General features: G+C 39.5%; 1 protein-coding gene across 1 annotated transcript in view; it reads left to right on the plus strand.

The window, feature by feature from the left end:
* Positions 1–24,433, plus strand: part of LOC113536986 (uncharacterized) — a 132,669-nt gene that overhangs the window by 60,899 nt on the left and 47,337 nt on the right. The gene's annotated exons all lie outside the window — the stretch shown is intronic.

Below are 24,433 nucleotides of genomic sequence, written 5' to 3' on the forward strand. Positions count from 1 at the left end.
TGTCCTGGACCTGAGGTTTTATGGGTTTGACATAGTTTTATAACTGAATTCCATTAATAATTATTGACAGTAATAGTAATTCTAGGTTGTTTGGTACAGTTCTGGAGTAAAGAGACAATATTGTGTCTTTTTAAACTCAGTGGGTTGTTTGTCTAACAATTTCTTTATTTGGCTGCAATACATTAATTAATTAATTGATCTTTCCTACAGGTTTTTTACTGAAGCAGCGACTTGTTCAGCACTTAATTGTGTTAGTATCCTTTTCCTACTTTGGATTGCTCTCTATTTGAAAACATTTCAACGTATGATTTGATAATCAGTGGTCCTATGAAAACTTGTTATTGGCGTTATGCAAATATGTAGCTAAAAATGCTTTAAAAAATCCATTTGCAGCTTTAATTAAGTAATAAAGAAAAAAGAATGCGGAAAAAAAATCTATGGTCCCCAGAAAAGTCCTTTTTTAAATTGTCACTGCTGTCCAGTTTATTCATGGTGCCAAACCCATGCCAGAATAATGCATAGTCCTGCCCTGTGTGTGTGTATATATGTGTGTGTGTGTGTGTGTGTGTGTGTGTGTGTGTGTGGGCAGGTAGGCTTGTAAATGCAGTAAACACAACACATTTTCAATATAATCCTTTAACAAATCATTTGTCTAATTTTCTTTATAGAAACCATGTAATGTTACATAGCAGAGCAGGAAACAAGTATCACTTTTAAGTATCACTACCATTACAATTAATTGTAAAATTTTAGATTTGACACTTTGTTGGAGCCTATTTAATGTGACATTTTTTCTCTTTTGTCTGAAAATGAAAAAGTGAGTTTTTGATGCTTTTTTAGATAGATTTTATTTCACATCATATTTTTAAGTGGGGAAATTGGAAGAGACAAGAGAACTGGTCGAAGGATTACTGAAGTGAGATGGGGATAGGGGGAGAGACTGTCGGTCATTTCAGACTCATACAGTACTGTGCAAAGGTCTCTTTGTACAACAAATTTGGAGGGAGGCACAAACAACTTGAAAACACAATGTCTCCATCACTGTGTAGCAGGGACATAAAAAGAAAAAAAAAAAGACTTTTGCACAGTACTTTATGTTGATTGGCTTAGCTGCAGGTCACATAAAGGTTTGCATGTTTGATAAAGTCATTTAATTTATATATATATATATATATATATATATATATATATATATATATATATATATATATATATATATATATATATATTTTTTTTTTTTTTTTTTTTGCTATTTTACTGTTCACCCCATCACCTGTACCCCTCCTTGAATTTCTTCCACAGTTTGAATACCTGCCCCAGGTCCACGCTTTCTGCTAGCTCTGAAAACACCTGCACCAGATCATCAGTGTTTTTATTTACTTTATTTAGGCTTTTTGAAGCTGGGAATTAGTAAAATGTGGCCTATATGTGGGATTTAGAAAACACTGGCCTAATCAGTACATACTGTGTCCTTATTATATTGCAGATTATCTCCACAAATTAATTAACTACTCGGCAGTTCCACTACAATATACTGTGATAACTCTTGTTGCTTATTTACGTGAGTATACATCAAGCCATTACACCATCACCATCTGCAAGATGCTACTTCATACTTGTATAAAGTGAAAAGTTGAGAAGGGAACTAATTAAAGAATAAAGTTATTTTAAAATCATGTGCTTACACTCATCTTGAGCACTATATTTTTAGAAAAGATAAAAAAGGATTAGTCACCATTTTTTAAATTTCTAAGATGCAAATTAAAGTAATTGGCAGGAGCTAATTAGCCATATAATCATCTTGGTCTACTATCCTTTGTCACATCTTGGAACATTGCTGAAAAGAAGAAAAAAGTCTATTACTTTGGTTTAACACCATGATTGTGGTTGCTACGTAGTATAAAATGCACAGGTCTGATTTAGAAAGGACTTCTACTATAGACAGTACAGTTGTGATGAAGAGGCAGAGCTGTTTGGATTCAGTCACAAGCAGTATCCAAAATAGCAGAATAACTTAAACAGATAGGATTCAAATCACAGGCAAACATATATACAATTGCTGGAAATGAAATGGATTTAATTATGATTATCTGTCATAAATCTAAACTAAATTGCCCATAATATTGGCAGGGAGCCAACCAAATTAATACGGCCAATTAGCGATATTGGAAGATAAGACCATCTCTCTATATCTGCCTTACAGACATCAAGCAAAGAATTAAAATTTTTTCTAAAGATGGCTATAACTGATTTAATGATAAGCGTCTCATTTGCTAAATTGATAGGGAACAGTTCACTCTTTTGAAGATTCTAATTGTAACCAGAGAATTTGCCAAATGAGTTAAAAATCTCGAGGATTGGCGGCAATGATGAAATGGGGTTCGCTATATATAAAAGAAGGTCGTCTGCATAAAGGGACAGTTTATAAGAGGTTCCAAACCGGGTAATGCCTTCAAACTTTCCATCACTTCGCAGCCAAATAATAATAATAATAATACATTTTATTTATAAAGCACTTTACATTTTAAAGAAAATCTCAAAGTGCTACAGAAAAGAATCATAATAACATACAGCAATTAAAACCAGCTGCCAACTGAGATTAGCACAGAAATTTAAACTCTAAATATTAAAACACTTTTTAAAAAGGTACGTTTTTAGACCCCTTTTAAAACCATCAGTCATTTGTGGAGCCCTCAGATGTTCAGGGAGGGCATTCCACAGGCGAGGAGCAGCGGCGCAAAAGGCTCGATCCCCAATGGTGCGGGTCTTAGTCCTAGCGGGGAGGACTACACTGGCTCCCAGTAAGATTCCGCATCGATTTTAAAATATTATTCCTAACCTATAAAGCATTAAACGGTCTCGCTCCGCAGTATTTAAGCGATATGTTAGTACCTTACGTTCCGCCGCGCCTACTTCGCTCTAAGGATGCAGGCTGTCTATCAGTACCACGCATTGCCAAAACCACGGCAGGGGGCAGAGCTTTCTCTTACCAAGCCCCAAAATTATGGAATAGCCTCCCAGTTAATATACGTGAAGCAGACACGGTCTCAGTGTTTAAGTTGAGGTTGAAGACTTATTTATTTAACCTAGCATTTAGCGACTAGTGTTTTAGACAAAGGAGTAGATCTGGGGGACTCGTGGATGTTGAGTTTTATCTCCACACGGTGACTGTGAGTGTACCTAACCACTTTCCTTCTCTTTCTGCCGAGCTACACTCCTGAGCTGCCGGTAATCCAGACCCCCCTACGCTCTGGACCAGATGAGCATCACTCCTGAGCTGCTGGTAATCCAGACCTCCCCCCCTTCACTCTGGACCTGTCCACCGGCAATGCTTCATACTGCCACGAAGACGCTTCAGCTGTTTTCCATGGACTACACCAACATGACCTTTGTAAAAAAGCGCTATACAAATAAAAATAAATTGAATTGAATTGAGACGATGAGTGTTTGTTGAGCAGAGGGGACGTGCTGAAATCTGTGGGGTGAGGAGTTCTTTAACTTAAGTGGGGGCATTGCCATAGATGCACTGATGTGTGAGGACGGAGACCTTGTATTCAATCCTCATCAGGATCCTAGCGGCACTATTCTGTATGTGCTGGAGTTTCTGGATGCTCTTGCTAGGGATCCCGATGAGAAGAGAGTTGCAGTAGTCCAGTCTGGAGGAGACAAAGGCGTGGACAAGTTTTTCAGCATCATGAAGGGTGAGTGTTGGACGGAGTCTGGCTATATTCCTGAGGTGATGAAATGATGTTTTGCAAAGATGTTTAATGTGAGCCTCAAAGGTTAAATGAGGGTCAAACCTAACAACAAGATTTGTAACTAATGGTGATAGGGGGATGTTCTGGCCAGAGAATGTAATGCAAGTTATGGTAGATGCTCTGATCTGATGAGGGGAACCAATGAGGATGGCTTCCGTTTTTGAGCTGTTCAGCTGGAGAAAGTTATGATTCATCCATGCCCTTATCTCCTCCAGACAGGCAGTGAGTGTAGTTAAAGTTGATGATGATGATGATGACGATGATGATGACGAGTGAGCATCATTTTTCATATATAGTTGTGTATCATCAGCGTAACAATGGAAAGAAATTCCCAAGCGACTGATGACTTTGCCAAGGGGGAGCATGTAAAGAATGAATAAAATAGGTCCAAGAACTGATCCCTGTGGAACTCCGCATCTAACAGCATGTGAACCTTGAGCTTGACCTTGAGCTTCCCATGGCCACAAATTCAGATCTGTCTGCAAGGTATGACTCAAACCAACGCAAGACAGTGTTATTAAGTCCAACGGAGTGGTGTAGCCTGTTGAGAAGTATACCGTGATCAACGGTGTCGAACGCTGCAGAAAGATCCAAAAGGACAAGAAGTGATGGCCAAATGGCTCTATAGCCAAGACAAATAATAGAGGCGAAAGGGGGCAACCTTGGCGAGTGCCTCTGTAAAGGCAAAAGGTTTTAGAATGTGTTGCATTAGTGGGCACAGATGCTACAGGGGAGGAGTATAATAGTCGAATCCATGCTATAAAATTTGAGCTAAAACTGAATTTATTTAAAATAAAAAACAAATACTCCCACTCGACCCTGTCGAATGCCTTCTCAGCATTGTGGGATAACACAACTTCGGGAGTGTTGGAACTTGAAGAAAGGATGGTATTAAAAAGTCTTCTGGTATTATAAAAAGATTGTCTCCCAATCATGAAACCTGTCTGGTCAGGGGAAATCACAGCAGGCAACACTTGCTGAAGGCGAAGGGCAAGGACTTTAGACAAGATTTTAAAGTCCACATTTAACAAGGAAATTGGCCTGTAGCTACTACAAAGCAGTGGATCTTTATCTTTTTTAAGCAATAATGAGATGGATGCCTCAGACATGGTTGGAAGTAAGTTATAAGTTGATCAAATGGTTTGGGCCATTCAAAATTTTGGAGTTGCATTCTGAGGAATAAAGATCAGAGTAGTATTTTGAAAAAATCAAATTAATTTCCTCGGGGTCAGAAACTATATCACCCTCAGGAGATTTAATTTTAGGAATCAGCCTAGATGCGTGGGAGGTTCGCGATTGAAACGCAAGTTATTTGCCAGCTTTTTCACCAAATTAAAAAAAAAAATGCTGTCTGGCACTCAACATTTGCTTTTCAATTTTGTGAGTTAGAAGTAAATTATACTCTGAATGAAGTTGAAGACGTTTTTTATAAATTGTGGGTGAAGGGGTCGAAGAATATTGGAGGTCTAGTTTAGAAAGTTGGTCAGATATTTCTGCCATCCTGGAATTCTCAAATCTCCTCAACTGAAAGACATATGAAATTATAGGCTATGAATGCCTCCCATAATGTGTTACTGCTGATAGAAGTATCGTCATTTATTTCGAAATATATCTTTATATGAGATGCGAGGAAATCTTTGAAGTTGTTATCAGAAAGTAAATGTGAACTAAATCTCCATTGTTTAAAATAAGTCCTGGCTTGTGGAAACATTAAGTCCAAAGATGTGGGGGCATGATCGGAGATGACTATACTGTGATAGTCACATGAGCTGACAGAGTGCATCATTCTATTATCCGAAAGAAAAAAATTGATCCGCGAATATGAATGGTGAACATGTGAAAAAAAAGAGAAGACTTTACTAGTTGGAAACTTTGATCTCCAGGGATCTGACAGGCCAATCTGTTTAGTATAGGATTCTAAAAGTTTGGCCGAGTTGGACAACATGGTATGTTTTGAGGAAGACCTGTCCAATAATGTATTTTGAACCAAATTGAAATCCCCCCATGACTATCAAGATCAAGGAGTACGGGAAAAAAATTGTGTCGTTGTCCCAATTGGGGCCATATATGCATGCTAAGACAACTGGGACTGTTTGTAGAATTCCAGACACAATCACATAACGACCATTTGAATCTGAGACCACAGATTCAGGTTCAAAAGCGATGTTCTTATGTATAAGAATTGCTGCCCCTCTTGCCTTCACAGCAAATTTGGAGTGAAAACAGTGACCGATCCATGCACTCTTAATGCGAGAAACGTCTGAGGTGCGAAGATGGGTTTCTTGTAAAAAAAATTACATCTCCTCTAAGGGATTGTAAATGTGAAAGGACTTTTTTGGTCTTAACGATATTATTTAAACCTTTTACATTCCAAGAGATAAAATGACTATTTGTATTTGATCTTGCTGTGCTACCAGCCTTTTTGATCATGCATAACTATTGCAGTACACTGATCCATAAAATGTTCCAAACAAATATAAAAAAAAAGAGATAAAGACAGAAGAGGGCGAAAAAGAGAAAAAAAAGAAAAAAGAAAAAGAAGAAACAACTGAGAAAACACGATTCATAAAAAAACAACAATCAGCTGCCCCTTTAACCCACCCCTGTTCTCCCTTCAAACAAACCAAAAACATGCCTATCTCTCCAGATACCTTATCTTCCTTTTTAACTCCTGTTTTCACAAACCTTATACTTCCCCAATAACACATTACCCCCAATCCCGAGAACATCGGAATTAGAATTATTACTGCAAGACATATAAATAAAATTTAAAACTCCTCAAATGACAAAAATAAAATATACATAAAAATGTATTTTTAACAGCACCAAGTATAACTTTTTCAGTCACAAATACTGTATACAACAACTATTCAACTTATATTGCAGTCCAAGATTAGGGCCTGTTTAAACCGAACAGGGGCAAAAACAGCTTTTGCTAAACATGACAACTAGAAAGTGCATTGTAGAACAAACAACCATGAAAAAAAAAAACTCAAAACGGAGTCAAATAGTAACCAAAATATGACGATGAGAATACAATCAATTAAATCGCTGCCAACTTATATAGCAGTTCCAATGATACAGTCAGTCAGCATCGGGTTGCTAAGAAACGTCACACTGGTAATCCTACTGTAACACTTCCCAGTGTGCAATAATGAATTCACAGAGGGTGGTTGCACATTTAACGTGGACTTTATTCTGAAAAATATGAATTAATCGTTTCAGTAGCGGCACTCGTGGTTAGCACGCATTTACTCCCGCTCTCGAACTCTCTCTATGTATTAAACATTACATTTTAACATACAAATATTATCCTGTAACTCCGCAGGAAATGATTACAACAGTATCTCTGCTACATTCTCAATAAACAACATTCGTGTTATCACATGAACTCATGTTTACACGTGCAACTTATAAATCAATGTATAACACGGTTAATACAACAGATACCTGCTTCACCTACTCTTCAAACGTATTAGGAAATATACACACAAACATTATAAACATTAATACACTTAGTCCCACACATTTTCCACCAGCTTACCTGAAAAATATGAATTAATCGTTTCAGTAGGCACTCGTGGCTCGCACGCATTTACTCCCGCTCTCGAACTCTCTTGAGATTCAGCGAGAGCACAATTCCATAACTCACCACGCCACTTCACCGCCACCAGCTGGCGCAATCTGAGACTGCGATTTTTTCTAAACCCGCAATGTCTATTTAACATTAGAAACAGTATGTAGCTTACTCCTTTTTTTTCCTGTTTTACATTTCCGGAGTACAATGCTTTTACCCATTCCATTACACTCTCCCCTACTAAATTTAAAATGTTTACAAACATTTGAGATTTGATCAATAATTGATAATCAATAACTTTCTCAGCAAGCACATTATGATAGTATTGATGACTTAAATTTCAAAACCCTTGAAATACACTCTACAATAGATCAATATAACCCTTGTTTGCATTGTCAATTGTAGAACAATGATATTACAATTTCAGCAACAATAAACAATTATCTTGCTTGTACAAATAGACTCTCAATTTCTGCCAGACCATTTCTTTAGTCTACTACCCCTTTTAGTTTACTTTGTAGAGTAAGTCAACGATGTCATCACTTGCTTATGTTTAGCAATTTTTGAATCAGTCTTTCTTATCTCCTTGTTCATGAATTTTTTTTCCCACAAGTTGATACACAGTGGATAAGCAGTGTCAGTTTAACTGGTTACCTCCAAAAATGTCCACGGGCGCCACAGTCTTTGGACTGAAGTCTCTGTACTCACATTTAGTCTATCCATCACAACTTCCACCACAGATGGCTGACCCAACGATTCACAAGTCAGAATCTTTGTTCGACAGCATTCTCTCCTTGGATAAGAATTCACAGGTATAGAGTCATCATCCTCACTTTCAACTGATGCTTGCTCCTGGGACTCCTCTAGCACCCCTTCTGTTATCTCCTCCTCAAATCCTAGGTGGCTGTTGTTCCAAGCACTGCTCCACACTTGGAGTGAAAGGTTCTGCTTCAGGATTGAGATGAGCAGGATTCCGGCACTGACTCAAAGAGGTAGGGATCTGTAACACCAGCTCACCATTTTGAACCTCACTCTCTGACACATCACTCTGAACTTCTTCCAAGCATTTTCTGTCTTTTCTCCTTGCCGTTGTCTTGGTCATTGTCATTGTCTCTGGTTGCACTGTTGCTTCTGAATTGTCCTGTGGCAAACTATCACAAGGCAGAAGAAGGTTTCAGTGTAACACACTAATTTTTCCTCCCCCTTCAGGTATGATCTCATACATAGGACTCTCATCACTTCTCCTTTTGATGATTACATACACTCTGTTTTCCCAATATGATTGGAGCTTCCCAGGTCCTCCTCTTTACGATAGGTTTCTAACCAGCACTCGTTCACCAGGCTGAAGAGCTGCTCCAGAAATCTTCTGTCATACCCCTGCTTACTACTGGAGGTTTCCTTTTCAGCTGGTCTGGTGGCAATCTCATAAGCTTGGCGCATCCTCGCTTGCCAATTTTCCCCATACTCTGTATAATTCTCGTTCCCTTCTGTTGGCTGCAAGTTGAAAAGCAGATCGATTGGCAGATGGGGAGAACGGCCATAAAGCAGGTAAAAAGGGGAAAAACCAGTGACCTCACTACAGTACCCGTATTTCAAGTTATAAGCATGAAACATTCTCTCCAGTGACTTTTTCCAGTCTGCCTTTTCTGTGTCTGTGAGTGTCCGCAACATGGACAGCAGTGTTCTGTTAAAGTGCTCCACCTGTCCATTTCCTTGAGGGTGATAGCAGGTAGTATGAGATGCTCGCACACCACAGCACTTTTGCAGCTGGTACATCAACTGGTTCTCGAAATCCTTACCCATATCATGGTGAATCTTTTCTGGGAATCCGAAACATAGAGCAAAATCATTAAAGATCTTGTCCACCACTGTCTTGGCTGCTTTGTTTTTAGTGGCATAGGGTTGTGCAAAATGAGTATAATGATCAATGACGACCAATATGTACTCGTACCCTCCCTTGCATGTTTCTAAGTGTAAAAAGTCTATGGACACTAGCTCAAATGGTCGTGTGGTGTCAAATGAAACAAGAGGAGCTCTTGTGGCCTTCTTTCGCATTAAACATTCACATTCATTGGCAATGACATGCTCCGTGTCACCCTGCATATGGGCCCAGTAAAACCGATCACGAATCAAATTCACTGTCCTCTCTACTCATAAGTGTCCCATTTCTTTATGAAGCACATTGAAGACAGTCTGATGATACTCTTTTGGCAACACAAGCTGATTTCTTCCAACAGCTTTCCTATACAGTATGCCATAATCATTGATGTACAATTTAGGCCACTGTCTCAAAAGCATTTTCACATCTGTTGGCTCTGTTTTGAGTCTTTGCCTTGTCGGTCTCTGGTTCGCAACTTTATACTGTAGCACTCGACTGATTACAGGATCGTTCTTCTGGCTTTCTAAGATCTGATTTGGCGTGAGCAGTTTGTTTGCCACAGACACAGAAGTATCACTCACCATCTGGAAAGCTTGTACTGGGGTTGTAGTAACCCATGCAAGTGGAGTGTTGGAGTGTCCTTGCCCACCAACACTCCCTGAATAGAGGTGCTGATAACTTCTTGACTCACTCCTCCTGAGCACTGCTCCATGAATTGATCAATGTTCACTGGCATCCGGGAAAGACCATCAGCATCCGCATTGCTCTTGCCAGGACGGTACTTTATGGAGAAGTTGAAATCTGCCAGCTGAGCCACCCATCTATAGCCTGTGGAGTTTAGCTTGGCTGTGGAGAGAACATAAGTCAAAGGATTATTATCAGTATACACTGTAAACTGTGGAGCATGATAAAGGTAGTCTCAAAAATGGTCACAAATTGCCCATTTTATTGCTAAGAATTCTAACTTCCCTGAGTGAAGGTGGTAATTCTTCTCAGGTGTAGTTAGAGTTCTGGAGGCATAGCCAATCACCACCAATTTACTGTTCTGCCTCTGGTACAACACAGCTCCCAGCCCCTCTTGTGATGCGTCACAGTGCAGAATGAACGGTTGGGTCAGATCTGGATAGCCCAATATTGGTGGGGTGGTCAGTTTGTCAATGAGAAAGTTCAATGTCTCTTGATGGCTTTGAGTTCACTGTATCGGTATGTTTGATGGAAGACCACCTTTGCGTCGTCCACTGATACCTTTTCTTCTTACTCTTTTCTCCACAGGTGATGCTTCCTCAAGGCCAGCAGGATCCATGGTATATCCATCTCCTGACACTAAGCGTCCAAGGAATCTCACCTTCCTCTTAAAGATCTCACATTTACGAGGACTGAGATTTACACCACGCTGCTGATATCTCTGTAACACAGCTTGTAGGTGATTGACATGGTCTTCAAAACTAGGGCTATGGACTAGATTATCGTCAAGGTAAGGTTGACAAACAACATCCCTAAGACCTGCCAGACACTCCTCCATGCTCCGTTGGAATTCGGCTGGTGCCGAACTGAGGCCGAAGGGTATCCACACCCAATTGTATAAACCCCACAGGGTTACGAAGGCAGTCAAGAGTCTACTTTCCTCGTCCAGGAACCCCTGGTGATATGCTTTTCCCTGATCCAATACTGAAAACCAGGAACTACTGATTAAAGAGTCCAGCATGTCCTGAATTCTTGGAATTGGATGTCGATCAAGTACTGATCTTCTGTTCAATTCTCTGTAATCACAGCACAGTCTCAATGTCTCATCTTTCTTTCTTACACAGGCCACTGGTGAAGCATAGGGTGACCATGACTTTTCAATCCATCCCTGGTTCAGTAAGTCTTGTAAGTACTCTTTCATTTCATGATGTAATGGTTTTGGGACCGACACATATGTCTTATTCACAGGAGTGGTGTCGTGAAGTGTAATGTGCAGGTTCAATGAAGGAATACAGCCAAAATCATCTTCATCAATTGCGAATGCATGACATTCCTCCCTTAACAGCCATCTCGCAATCTCCTTGTGTGTTCCACTCAGGTGATCCAAGGAGACTGGAGGATCCCACTGGCTAGGTTTCTGTTTCATTGAATCACCTTTATTCATATTCAAGTCTTCTCTTTTTTTCTGTTGTCAGCGTTGTCTGGGTCTTTGCGGTCAGTGGAATCATCCCTGTTTGTCTGTTCTGTAGCCACAGGTAAGGCAGATTTTATGACTTGAAGCTGACCCAGGACTATTCTACAATCTAAGGTAACAGCATAGTTATTGGTATTAGCAATCGGCACTGGTACAACTGCAAATCTGTTAGTGGGAACAGCAACTAATCCTTCTTCAACAGCGACCCCTTCTGGCAGTGAGGGCTCTTTGTTTGGAACTAACTGTTTGGACTCTGACCTTTAAACTGAGACCCTGCATTGATTTTAACCAACACGTGACTTGGTTAGCTGTTAAATGAATTTGTCTTCTTCCTGTCTGCACAATACCTGCTTCACTTCCAGAATCTATGGACTGAATGAGCTTGAGCACCAACTTCGCTGTCTTAAAGAGCACAGAGAAAGCTCTACTTATTTCACAGATGGTATCTCTCTCTGACTTGTGGCCCCTCTTTTGACTAAGAACTGCTTCAATTACATTGAACCCAATGATAGCTGTTCGGCTACATATGGGTCAGTGGATACTAACATTGGAACCAGGAGCTGTGAGATAGCACTTGAGTCTTGGCCAAAACTAAACTCAGCTTCAATCCAGCCCAGGAATGGTATGACAGTCTGGTTTACAGCTAACCCATCCAGGGTACTGGACTCCAGCAGTTCGTGGAGAGGTCTCACCGTTCGATGAGGTATGTTTTCTTTCCTCCATTCCTCATTGATAACACTTGCCTGTGCACCCGTGTCCCACAACACTTCCGCAGGGAGTCCGTCTAGCAAACAATGAACCATACACTTTCTGCCAATAAGGTTTATAAGTTTCGGTAAAGAGAAGTGTCATTGATGTTTTTCAAACCATCCTGCTTCCTAGTCTGCTTCAAGCAATTGTAAGGAGATTCTATCTCATGGGCTACTGAGGGTCCCGACGCAGTAGCCCTCTCCCATTTCCCTGCTGTTCTCTGGGTCATCGACAACCTCTGGATAGGTGTCCCTCCTGTCCACAACGAAAACAGTGGTTGCACTGCTCACTGGCTCGAGCTTCCTGACAGGCTGTACATCCTCGAAGTCTGTTGGTGTTTACAGGTATTACTCGTTCTGTTCTGCCCTGCGCCTTAGCTGTCTCCATTGTCTCATTCACCATCCTTTTCATTTCTAGGACCTCTGCTCTTAGCTGTTCAATTAGTTGGCTTGTGCTTGAGTCTGCCTCCTTCTGCTTGATTTGACTCCTTTTGCTCATGGTGGCCGAGTCAGCTTTAACTGCCGGTGCTCTGTCGTTGCCCTTGGGATCCATGCAGCCTCGAGAATGTAGCTGAGACTCCAATGGACATATGTTGGTTTGAATTTCACTCAATCTTGGTGACTTACTCATTACATTCTTTTTTAGTTTTTGTTGTCGCTCTTGTTCTAGGTTTGAAGCTTCATTCACCCACTCTGTCAGCTCTTCATCTTTAATTCTAAGGTTGCTCAAGTAAGGTTTAAGTTGCAGCTTTACAGCTTCACTTAGGAGACTAGTCTTTATAGAGCGTAGGCATTTTCTTTGAATTAATTCAGGGCTGAACTGCTCACCTTCATCTTCCTCACTCAATTTCCACAGTAACTTTTTCTCTTTTGGGTCTTGTGTAATGTTCATTAACTTTTGTAACAGGTCAGATGGCGGGTCAACTTTGTAATGCCTCCTCAGGATTGTCTTCAAGGTCGGAAGTGTGAGATCCCGTTTTATTTCCAGCATATCTCTCAAATGGAGGCCTAGGTTCACAGCACGTGTCACGGCTTCAATGATTTCTGTCTCTGAATGACCTTTTCTCAGCCCGGACTCAATTTGGTTCGTGAGGCTTGTGTAGGACAGTATCTCACTGTCCTGCTTTACCAATTTGTCCAGAGATCCGAAACTCTCTCCTTAAAGTCACCTCAGGCAGCGTCACTGTGACAGCTCTGGTCTCCTCCCTCAGCCCTTGTTCCATTGTGACAATCTCCCCCTCAAGTGTCTGATGGGCTTGAGCTTGTTCCATCTGCAGTCTTGAATACTTCTCTTTCAACATGTCTAATTCATTTGGCTCATCTGGTGTAATGTTCGATGCAGCTTTGGTTGACTGTATCAAAGAGTCTATCAGCGACAACAGATCCTCCAGACACTGAAGAAACACTTCTTTATCCTCTGTTTCTTCAATATCATCCACTGTTTTTTCCACAAGCCTGATTAGAGCACATCGTGTTTTCCTTTCAAACCCTCCAACAGGCTCATCTCATTTTAAGTGTCTACAAACTGGGAAGATGTCAGAGTTGTTCAGCTTCAGTAATGCTAGGCTGATCTGATCACGCAGCTCATCCATGCTTGCTTTCTTCCACTGCTCACTTGTCTAGATTCGTCTCTGGCGCTCCCTTATTAACTTGCAGCTCCTGACTGGCTCATCAAGATATGTAACACTTCCCAGTGTGCAATAATGAATTCACAGAGGGTGGTTGCACATTTAACGTGGACTTTATTCTGAAAAATATGAATTAATCATTTCAGTAGCGGCACTCGTGGTTAGCACGCATTTACTCCCACTCTCGAACTCTCTCTATGTATTAAACATTACATTTTAACATACAAATATTATCCTGTAACTCTGCAGGAAATGATTACAACAATATCTCTGCTATATTCTCAATAAACAACATTCGTGTTATCACATGAACTCATGTTAACACGTGCAACATATGAATCAATGTATAACACAGTTAATACAACAGATACCTGCTTCACTTACTGTTCACTAACTGTTCAAACGTATTGGGAAATATACACACAAACATTATAAACATTAATACACTTAGTGCCACACATTTTCCACCAGCTTACCTGAAAAATATGAATTAATCGTTTACTCCCGCTCTCGAACGCTCTTGAGATTCAGCGAGAGCACAATTCCATAACTCACCACGCCACTTCACCGCCACCAGCTGGTGCAATCTGAGACCGCGATTTTTTCTAAACCCACAATGTCTTTTTAACATTAGAAACAGTATGTAGCTTACTCCTTTTTTTTTCCTGTATTACATTTCCGGAGTGCAATGCTTTTACCCATTGCGTTACACAGACATGGAGACTGCTGTAATGAGGTGCTGTTACCTGTTGCTGTTGGTGGTCATCTGTAACAGTAATGTAAAGCATTATTCTGCTTGTTAGTGCATTGTGAATTCACTCAGAGTTATTATAGAGCTGAAAGGCAGTACAAGATTTTATTTAAGTGAGGATATTTTTTTTCCTGTTGTTCGTCTGTAAAACTGCCAATGAACCAGAAAAAATACATTTCTCATCGCAAAATCACTAAATCCAACACAAGTGGCACTTGTTAAAAACAAAGCTGATTTTCATGCATAGACTGATGTTTGGAGGAAGTGTAACTGCGCCTTGTAGATAAGGTGCAAGGCTCCCTGGTGAACCAGTGGTTAGGCCACAGCGCCTAGTCTTCAGCAGATAAGCTTATACCATATATGGACATAGCAGTTATTGGGGTAGCAGCCAGGTAGAGAGTATAGTAATGACAAGAAATTAAATACAATATTTTTATAAATACAGTAGCAGCAAAAATGCAGGGAGTGAATACAGAAATGTGCAAAAATCTCAAAGATAATGGGATGGTGTTCAGTTGAGTAAGAGCGTGTGTGTGTGTGTGTGTGTGTGTGTGTGCAGGGGCGCAAAAATGGGGTATGCAGTATATGCAGTGCATAGGGGCGCAGCACGTAGGGGAGGCGCCATTGTGCAAAAAAAAATTTGAAAATCATCTTTAAAATAAATTTAAAGAGTAATGTTTGTTAAAAAATAATATTTGTTTAGCATTTTACATGAGTACAAAAATGTATTTTATTAAATAAAGTGATATCAACCGCCAACCCTCCGACATCTTTAGGAGCCGTTGCTCTGTTACAGACAGTCACATGTCCAAAGAGGAGGGAAGGAGGGAAGCGTAGTGGAGCACAGAACAGAAAATGTAAAAAAGAAAAATAAAAACAACGTCTTAAAATGAGGACAGCAATGTCCAAGTGGATAAAAAGAGATTGGTAAGCTTAACCTATCGTTTTTATCACTCGTTATGACCAGGGGCTCATTGATGCACGGGAGTATATGGGCTAAAGCCCAGGGGCCTACTGGCTGCACCAAAATTCTAATCAGTCAGGCAGGGGCAGTTCTAGGGAGAGTGGATATCTGGGGCTTAGCCCAGAGACATCCATACCTGTCAGAATACACATTAAATAAAATATGTTTAAAGTCACCTTGGCTAATTCATTCAGAAACAAAGTAACCTATTTTTATGAATAGGTCAGTGAATCATTCACTCACAAGTTCATTCAACGCTGTGTGTTGCTGCAGAGATGCGCAACATAGCTTTGTTCTGAACCATTTTCGTTAGCGAGATATTTATTTCTCATTAACTTGTTTATTAGACGAAACCGGTCATAATCGCTCTAAATGCGTGTGTGTGTGTGTGTGTGTGTGTGTGTGTGTGTGTGTCCTAGGAAGACTGCGCTGCTCAACCGTTAAATGATCAAAAATGCAAATCAAACACATAATTTAAAAACGAATAAGAAATTTAATATCATGATTAAAAATCTATATTTGTTTCTTCACAGTGCCACAGCTCAGTAACAAATAACATATTTTGACAGATTGTTACAGCGATAAGTTACAGGCTATAGTAAGTTACAAATACCTGAAGCAGCTGCATCTTGCTTCAGCCCGCCCCTAGCGCCGCCCCTAGCGCAGCCCCTAGCACTGCCCCTCAGGTATAAAAGCTGCTGTTGGTTAATTTGACGGGTGAACTTGCGTGTTGCTCCCTTGACTTTTGTCGATAAGATTTTACGGCTTTATTTATGTTGCCATTTTTTATTTTACTTCAGCCACTGTCACTATGGTTACAGTTGATGTATGAACAGGATATTACGAGACTCAAATTGTGCTCATGTATAATATTATTTGCACTGTTATCAACAGAAACAGAAGAAATGTCTTAAAGACCTGATCTACTATATCTTTTAGTTTTTAATACTTTAATTTTAGTTTTAATAGTTTTTAAAATCACTTAAAATATTTTTGGTAGTTTTTAACCACTGTTTCATAGTATATTTATGGAAGTAGTTTCATACTGAAAGTTATCATTGTAGTATGTATAACAATAACATAATGGTACATTTACTCAGCCATGAAGATGGAGAGGACAACGAAGAAATGATAGAAAATGAGTTCAGAGCAGGTGAAGAGAACAGGTAGGAAGTCTTATATCAATGACGATATCAAGAAACATCGCAGATTAGGGTATTGCAGACTTAAGGTATAAATGGTGTGAATCTGTTTTGTTTACTCGGCCTTGAAGATGATGAGGACAGAGAGAAAGTAAATGTATCCAGAGCAGGTGAAAAGAACAGGTAGGAATGGCCACATAGGGTATTATGTCTTACATTACAGACTTGGGTATTGGTTTGTCTTGTAAAAATCTAGTGCATGGAAAGATGGAGACCCACATCTTCAGAATGACATCAGAGGAGAGGAGATAGATATAACAGGCGAATGCAGAGATGCAACAGAGGACCAATCAGACTGGCCTGCACCCTATCAAATTACTGACACTTTTAGGCAAAAATTGACTGAGAAAGGGCCTATGAAATGTCCTGACGGGCCATATCCTAGATCCAAGAAGAGTAATAGGCACTTTTCAAAAGCCTATTGTTATCGCTTATTATCAAATGGGAAGAGAATTGAGCGAGACCGGATGTCGTATTCCAAAAAAGCAAATAAAGTGTATTGCTTTGCATGTAAATTATTTGGTGGAGCCAAAGCATGTGACAAACGGCTTGTGTTGGGATACAACAACTGGCAATGTCTTTCAAAAACTCTACAGCATCATGAAACAAGTAACCATCATATAGATGCTTACCTTTCATGGAAAGAATTGGCAACTCGCTTGCAGTTAGGAAGAACAATTGACAGTGAATTGCAAAAGGTAATTGCAGCAGAAAAGTCCCGTTGGAAAAATGTATTGACAAGAGTGATTGACTGCATCCTTTTTTTAGCTGAAAGAAACTTGCCACTGAGAGGGACGAAAGAACAATTAGGGAATGCTAAAAATGGCAATTTCCTTGGCTTAATTGAGCTGCTAGCACGCTATGATGTTACAATGGCAGAGCATCTGAGAGAAACATCTTCCAAAAAAATAACATCTTACCTGTCGTGGTGCACTCAAAATGAGTTTTTGCAGTCTATATCTGAATACATCCTCAGCAAAATCTGTACACACATTAAAGCAGCAAAATATTTTGCTGTTGAATTTGACTGCACTCCTGACATTTCAAAACATGAGCAGGCCCCTGTCATAGTAAGATATGTCCACACAGATGAAAATAAAAAATCAAGTTTACATGAATCATTTGTTGGCTTCACCATTGTGAAGGACACAACTGGTCAAGGCCTAGCAGAGAAACTGATTCAAGTGACTGAGAAGAATTTAGGATTGGAGTTAACTAATCGTCATGGATAGAGTTATGACAATGGTTCCAATATGAGCGGGATTCAGAAAGGGGTCCAAGCTTTAATTTTAGAGAAAAATCCAGAGGCATTATTCATTCCTTGTTGTAGCCACAGCCTTAATCTGCTTTTATGTGATGCAGCATCCTCTAACAGAGAATGTTTAACTTTCTTTGGCACTCTTCAGAGACTGTATACAATCTTCTCCTCATCAGTCAAGAGATGGGATATTCTGAAAGAATTTGTGGAAATTACACTGAAGCCACTGAGTGACACCAGGTGGGAGGCCAAACTGGATTCCATTAAAGCTCTGCGTTTTCAGCTTGGGGGAGCTCTTGATGCTTTGGAAAAACTTGAAAAAGTGACTAAAGATGGTAAAATTGCATCAGAGGCTAAATCACTCTCCGAAGAAATTGTGCGCATGGAATTTCTTGTGTGTTTGATAATTTGTTATGACATTTTGGCTGAGATCACACATGTAAGGAAGGCACTACAAGCAGCAGATGTGTCTTTGGACACAGCTGTTATGCTGGTCAGTTCTCTGAAAGACTTCTTGTTTCAGTATAGAGAGGAGGGATTTCAAAAATCCATGTCCATAGCACGCAGAATGGCAACTGAATTAGACGCAAGCACAGAATTCAGGAGAAAACGCCTCTGCAAACAGAAAAAATTCCATGATGAAACCAGCAATTACAGCGAAGATGAAGACCCTGAAATGCATTTTAGGTGTAGGGTCTTTAATGTAATTGTTGACACAGCTAACCAGGAACTTAGTGACAGATTTAAAAATATTGGCCATGACATTTCAAGAGACATCATTCAGGAGATTTACCCTGCAAGCCAAATTCTCAAAGGGCACAAAAAAGCCATTAACAAGCTGAACTTTATTTTGCAGGAAAATCTTGACAAGGTCTTCCCAAATATGACAGTAGCCTTAAGAGTGTTTGTAACAATGCCACTAACAGTTGCCTCTGCTGAAGGATCTTTCAGCAAACTGAAACTTATTAAAACATACCTTCGTTCAACTATGAACAATGACCGCTTGACCCAGCTGGCAATCATCTCCATTGAAAACAACCTAGCAAGGTCAACTTCATTTGATGAAATACTTGAAAAATGGGCAAGAACAAAAGCAAGGCATGTCAAAGTGCTGTAATCTTATAGTGGGGAGGGTGAAATAGAGAGGAAAGTTGGGGGATTTGGGGAGGGGAATGGGGTTACAATTAGATTAAAAAATAAATTTGTTTCTTTTACATTTAATTGTAATTCTTTGTGTTTGAAAATATACTTTATGTACTTTTACTACATTTACTACTACTTGTAGTATTTAAATTGTGTTCTGGATTGTATATTTGTTATGACAAAAGAAGAAAAACATTTATCCTTCAGTTATATTTGGAAATATTCTGGCACCATCACATACCTATCTTATAATATAGTTGGACTGACAAAGGCCATTTAACTTGTCTATGGATTTCTTTCATTTTTATTTGTATTTTGTGCATGTGGTCCTGGTAAACCCTACATCCCCACGAGGATTGTAAAACGAGAAATCTTTGACCTTTGTGGGGACATTTTTTGCTCCCCATGAGGAAAATATCTTATAAATGATGCAGAATGAAGTTTTGTTGAGAATCTAAAAATGCAGAAAGTTTTGTGTGAAGAGAAGGTTTAGGGTAAGGGGATAGAAAATACAGTTTGTACAGTATAAAAACCAATACACCTATGGAGAGTCCCCCTAAACCACATATACTAAAGTGTGTGTGTTTTCAGGTATATATTGTTTACAAAGACTATGTTCACTAGGCCTATTCTCTATTATACATAGAATTCTGCTATAAACCACACTTACGTTTTCTGCATTAATTGGCCATATCATCAATTGGACAATGACATCTGATATTCATCAAGTCACAAGTATAGACAAATACAATGTGTTTAGGATAATAACACACAAAAATTATAATTGTGTCTTTATTGAACACATCCCATATTAATTATTCACAGTGCTGTGAAACAGGTAAGTGAAAAGTTTACAGTGGGCATTTTAACTGCTCAAGACAAACAAGAACTCATGAACAGCTATCACAACACTATCACAACAGTTGTGGATTGTCCTGGTAACAACATAGTCACAAAGTTCACATAGTTTTTCCACAGCACTGTGAACGCTTATTGGGTTGTGTTCAATAAGGACGTGAAAGATAATAATTGTTTGTGTTGTGTCACATTGTGTTTTCTCTATACTAGTGTATTTGATGAAGATCAAATGACATTATGACAGATGCAGAAAACCAACCATGTCCAAAAGGTTCACATACGTTTTCTTGCCACTGTGTGTACACTTTAGAATATATTATGTCTATAGGCCTCATTAACCACAAATACCAACGTGTGTGTGTGTGTGTGGCCTGGTAATATTTTGTAAATATTATATTTCATAATTTTTATTTACTGGCACTAATACAATTGTATGGAAAAACAATGCATGCTAAAACAGATTACATGTAGTGTATTTACGCCTCTTTTTTGGGGAAAGGGAGGCGGAGGGGGACGCCAACCGTGAACTTGCATATCCCTCAGCAAATGTGCAGTTGCGCCCCTGTGTGAACTTGATGATGTGATTTGAGCTGTACATTGCTGCACAGTGGTGATTCAGCAGGGTGAACAGCAGTGGACTGAGCACACAGCCCTGGGGGGCCCCAGTGCTCAGTGTGGTGGTAGTGGAGATGTTGCTACTCCCTGGACTGACTGAGGTCTCAGAGTCAGGAAGTCCAGGATCCAGTTGCAGAGGGAGGTGTTCAGGCCCAGCAGGATCAGCTTTCCAATCAGGTCCTGAGGAATGATTGTGTTGAATGCTGAATTGAAGTCTATGAACAGCATTCGAATGTACCTGTGCTAGATGGTAGACACGAACACCGGTTGCTCCGATGTCCATGTGCCATTAAAAAGTTGGGCTAAGAAAAAAAATAGGACCATTTTGGATCCGGAGCAGCTGCTGTGTGCTATTTCCATGCCACCATCTTAGACTCATTGAATTGTCATGATCATTTGCATATCAGTGAACAATGGTGATCAGTGATTAATTGATTGGAACAATGGTGATCAGTGATTGGTTTAAAAAACAATGGCGATCAGTGATTGGTTGATTGGAACAGTGGTGGTCAGTGATTGGTTTTAAGAAACAATGGTGATTAGTGATTGGTTGATTGGAAAAATGGTGATCAGTGATTGGTTGTTGGCTTTACACACTGTTGGTGAGTCAAGTAAGCCTGTTGGCCACAAAATGTGTACTCATATTTGATGGTGTTTGATCCTCAGTGGAATGGATGTATGGAACCAGTATAGTGCAAAATGTGTCATTGTACCCAGTATCTCAGTAAAAGGCTTGCTGACTAGAACTATGTGCATGGAACAGGAAGTGTATGCTGAGAAACTGAGGCCTAAAATGACCTATACGACCTTACATATGCATGGGAATCCTAAAAGTGGGTAAAGTAGGAAACATTAACATGCTGTAAATTTGGGTGAGTACGGCTTCCCTAAACAATAAGATAAGCATATGGGGTAACCTGGTGCCTTGTTAAACAGGATACACATGTATGAGAGTATGTATCTAGTTAAAAATGGTTGTGGAAGAGGTTTCAGGTGGGGGTGTGTGGGAGTGCCTGAAGAGTTGGGGAGCTTTTGTCTGCAGACAACTGCTCGACTTTATTCTTTCAAAAAATAAAGTCTAATGGCGTCAACACCCAGGCCCTCCAAAGTGATCTTTGAGCTACACGAATCGCCACAATATTACCCACGTGATCTGAAAAGTGAAAGTGAACGTGACTCGTTCTGCAGTTATTCGCAGACATGGAGACTGCTGTAAGGAGGTGCTGTTACCTGCTGCTGTCGGTGGTCATCTGTAACGGTAATGTAAAGCATTATTCTGCTTGTTAGTGCATTGTGAATTCACTTAGAGTTATTATGGAGCTGAAAGGCAGTACAAGATTTTATTTAAGTGAGAAAAAAAAACAATGCAGAATTGAGGGACTAGAAGTAATGGTTCGTCTGTAAAACTGCCAATGAACCAGAAAAAATACATTTCTCATCGCAAAATCACTAAATCCAACACAAGTGGCACTTGTTAAAAACAAAGCTGATTTTCATGCATAGACTGATGTTTGGAGGAAGTGTAACTGCGCCTTGTAGAGAAGGTGCAAGGCTCCCTGGTGAACCAGTGGTTAGGCCACAGCGCCTAGTCTTCAGCAGATAAGCTTATACCATATATGGACATAGCAGTTATTGGGGTAGCAGCCAGGTAGAGAGTATAGCAATGACAAGAAATTAAATACAATATTTTTATAAATACTGTAGCAGGAAAAATGCAGGTAGTGAATATAGGAATGTGCAAAAGATAATGGGATGGTGTTCGGTTGAGTAAGTGTGTGTGTGTGTGTGTTGTCAGTACCTTCTCTGAGTATTGAGGAGTCTGATGGTTTGGGGGAAGAAACTGTTGCACAGTCTGGTCGTGAGGGCCCGAATGCTTCGGTACTGTTTGCCAGATGGTAGGAGGGTGAAGAGTTTGTGTGAGGGGTGGGCGGTGTTGTCCTGGTGGCTTTGCGGATGCAGCATGTTGTGTAAATGTCTATGATGGAGGGAAGAGAGACCCCGATGATCTTCTCAGCTGTCCTCACTATCCACTGCAGGGTCTTGCGATCCGAGACAGTGCAATTTCCAAACCAGGCAGTGATGCAAATGCTCAGGATGTTCTCAAAATTTTAGGGTTCAATCAGGTCCTGAGGAATGATTGTGTTGAAGTCTATGAACAGCATTTGAATGTACCTGTGCTAGATGGTAGACACGAACACCGGTTGCGCCGATGTCCATGTGCCATTAAAAAGTTGGGCTAAGAACAAAAATAGGACAATTTTGGATCCGGAGCAGCTGCCGCGTGCAATTTCCATGCCATCCAGACTCATTGAATTGTCATGATCATTTGCATATTAAAATGTGTTAAATGAAGGAGGATTTTCTGATAATAGAATGCAGTAGAATAGTGTTTTTTATGTATTTACAAAATTCTACAATTTCTTTCAAGAATGCAGAAAAAATGAAACCATGGCAATGATGAGTCTGGGACTAGACATGAAGAAAAATGGTTATGCATGAAATTACTGTTTTTACTTTCATTACTGTAAATATCATCAAGTATTAGTGATTGACTTTAAGGAAAATGTTGATCAGTGATTGGTCTTTAAGAACAATGGTGATCAGCGATTGGTTGATTGGAACAGTGGTGGTCAATGATTGGTTTTAAGAAACAATGGTGATTAGTGATTGGTTGATTGGAAAAATGGTGAACAGTGATTGGTTGTTGGCTTTACACTCTGTTGGTGAGTCGAGTAAACCTGCTCTCTCAACACATATATTTAGCAGCTGTGATGTGAACAGTCTCTAACATCTTCTCAAGAGCTCTAGATTCATCACTATGATCCTTTTTTCACTAGGCTCTTTTTCAGACTTAACCAGGGCAAACACCAAGAGTAATGTAACAGCAGAACAGAATTAAAAATCCAAAAATAAAACGCAGGATCAAAATGCTTGGAATCATCACTATCAGAATGAATCAAATGAAAAATTCTTGGAATAGTCACTATCAAAATGAATCAAATAAATCAAAATGATTCCAAGCATTTTGATTCATTCATTTGATTCATTTGATTCATGTTGATAGTAATGATTCCAAGCATTTTGTTCATTTGATTCATTTTGGTAGTGACGATTCAAAATGCTTGGAATCATCGCTATTAAAATGAATCAAATGAATCAAAATGCTTGGAATCATCACAATCAGAATGAATCAAATGAATCAAAATGCTTGGAATCACACTGTCAAAATGAATCAAATGAATCAAAATGCTTGGAATGCTAGAAGTGAGACTTGTGACTGTCTGAAAGTCTCGGTTTAAAGGTGAGTGTGATTATGAACAGGTTTGTAATTAGAAATCTGTTGAACTTGGACATATGACGGAGTCACGTGACATGTTTTGTAGTTTATGATGCTGATGGAGAATGGCGTTAGAAACAAAGTCAGCTGTGATGTGTCAGTGTAGCACAAAGACAGTTAATGAAACAGAGAGAAGGGCATAGGTAGAGATATGGAGTTATGTGTGACAGTAAAAATAACAGTTGAGAAATTATACTTAGAGGTGGGCGATATGACCAAGATTCTGTTTCACTGTATGAGTTATTTTATTTCACAGTAATGATATATATCATGATGTAGTTATTTATATGTAGTTATTCTGGAAAATCAAAAAAAAGGGCTTTATATTAAATAACCATGTGGTAATGCCTAGTTTTGGATAATCCAGTGACTTGAATACTTTAGAAATGAAAAGTACTTCATTTGATTACTTTTTCTTTTATTTGGAACTTGATGAACGTAGTAAACAAAAGACACATTCAACTTTTAGATCAACCTTACCATAACAATAAATTTCACAATAGGCTACATTTCACAGTCTGATGTGGACAGACCTTATTAATATAAACTTTTCTTA

This window comes from Pangasianodon hypophthalmus, chromosome 12 (genome assembly GCF_027358585.1).
Source record: "Pangasianodon hypophthalmus isolate fPanHyp1 chromosome 12, fPanHyp1.pri, whole genome shotgun sequence".
Classification (NCBI taxonomy): domain Eukaryota; kingdom Metazoa; phylum Chordata; class Actinopteri; order Siluriformes; family Pangasiidae; genus Pangasianodon; species Pangasianodon hypophthalmus.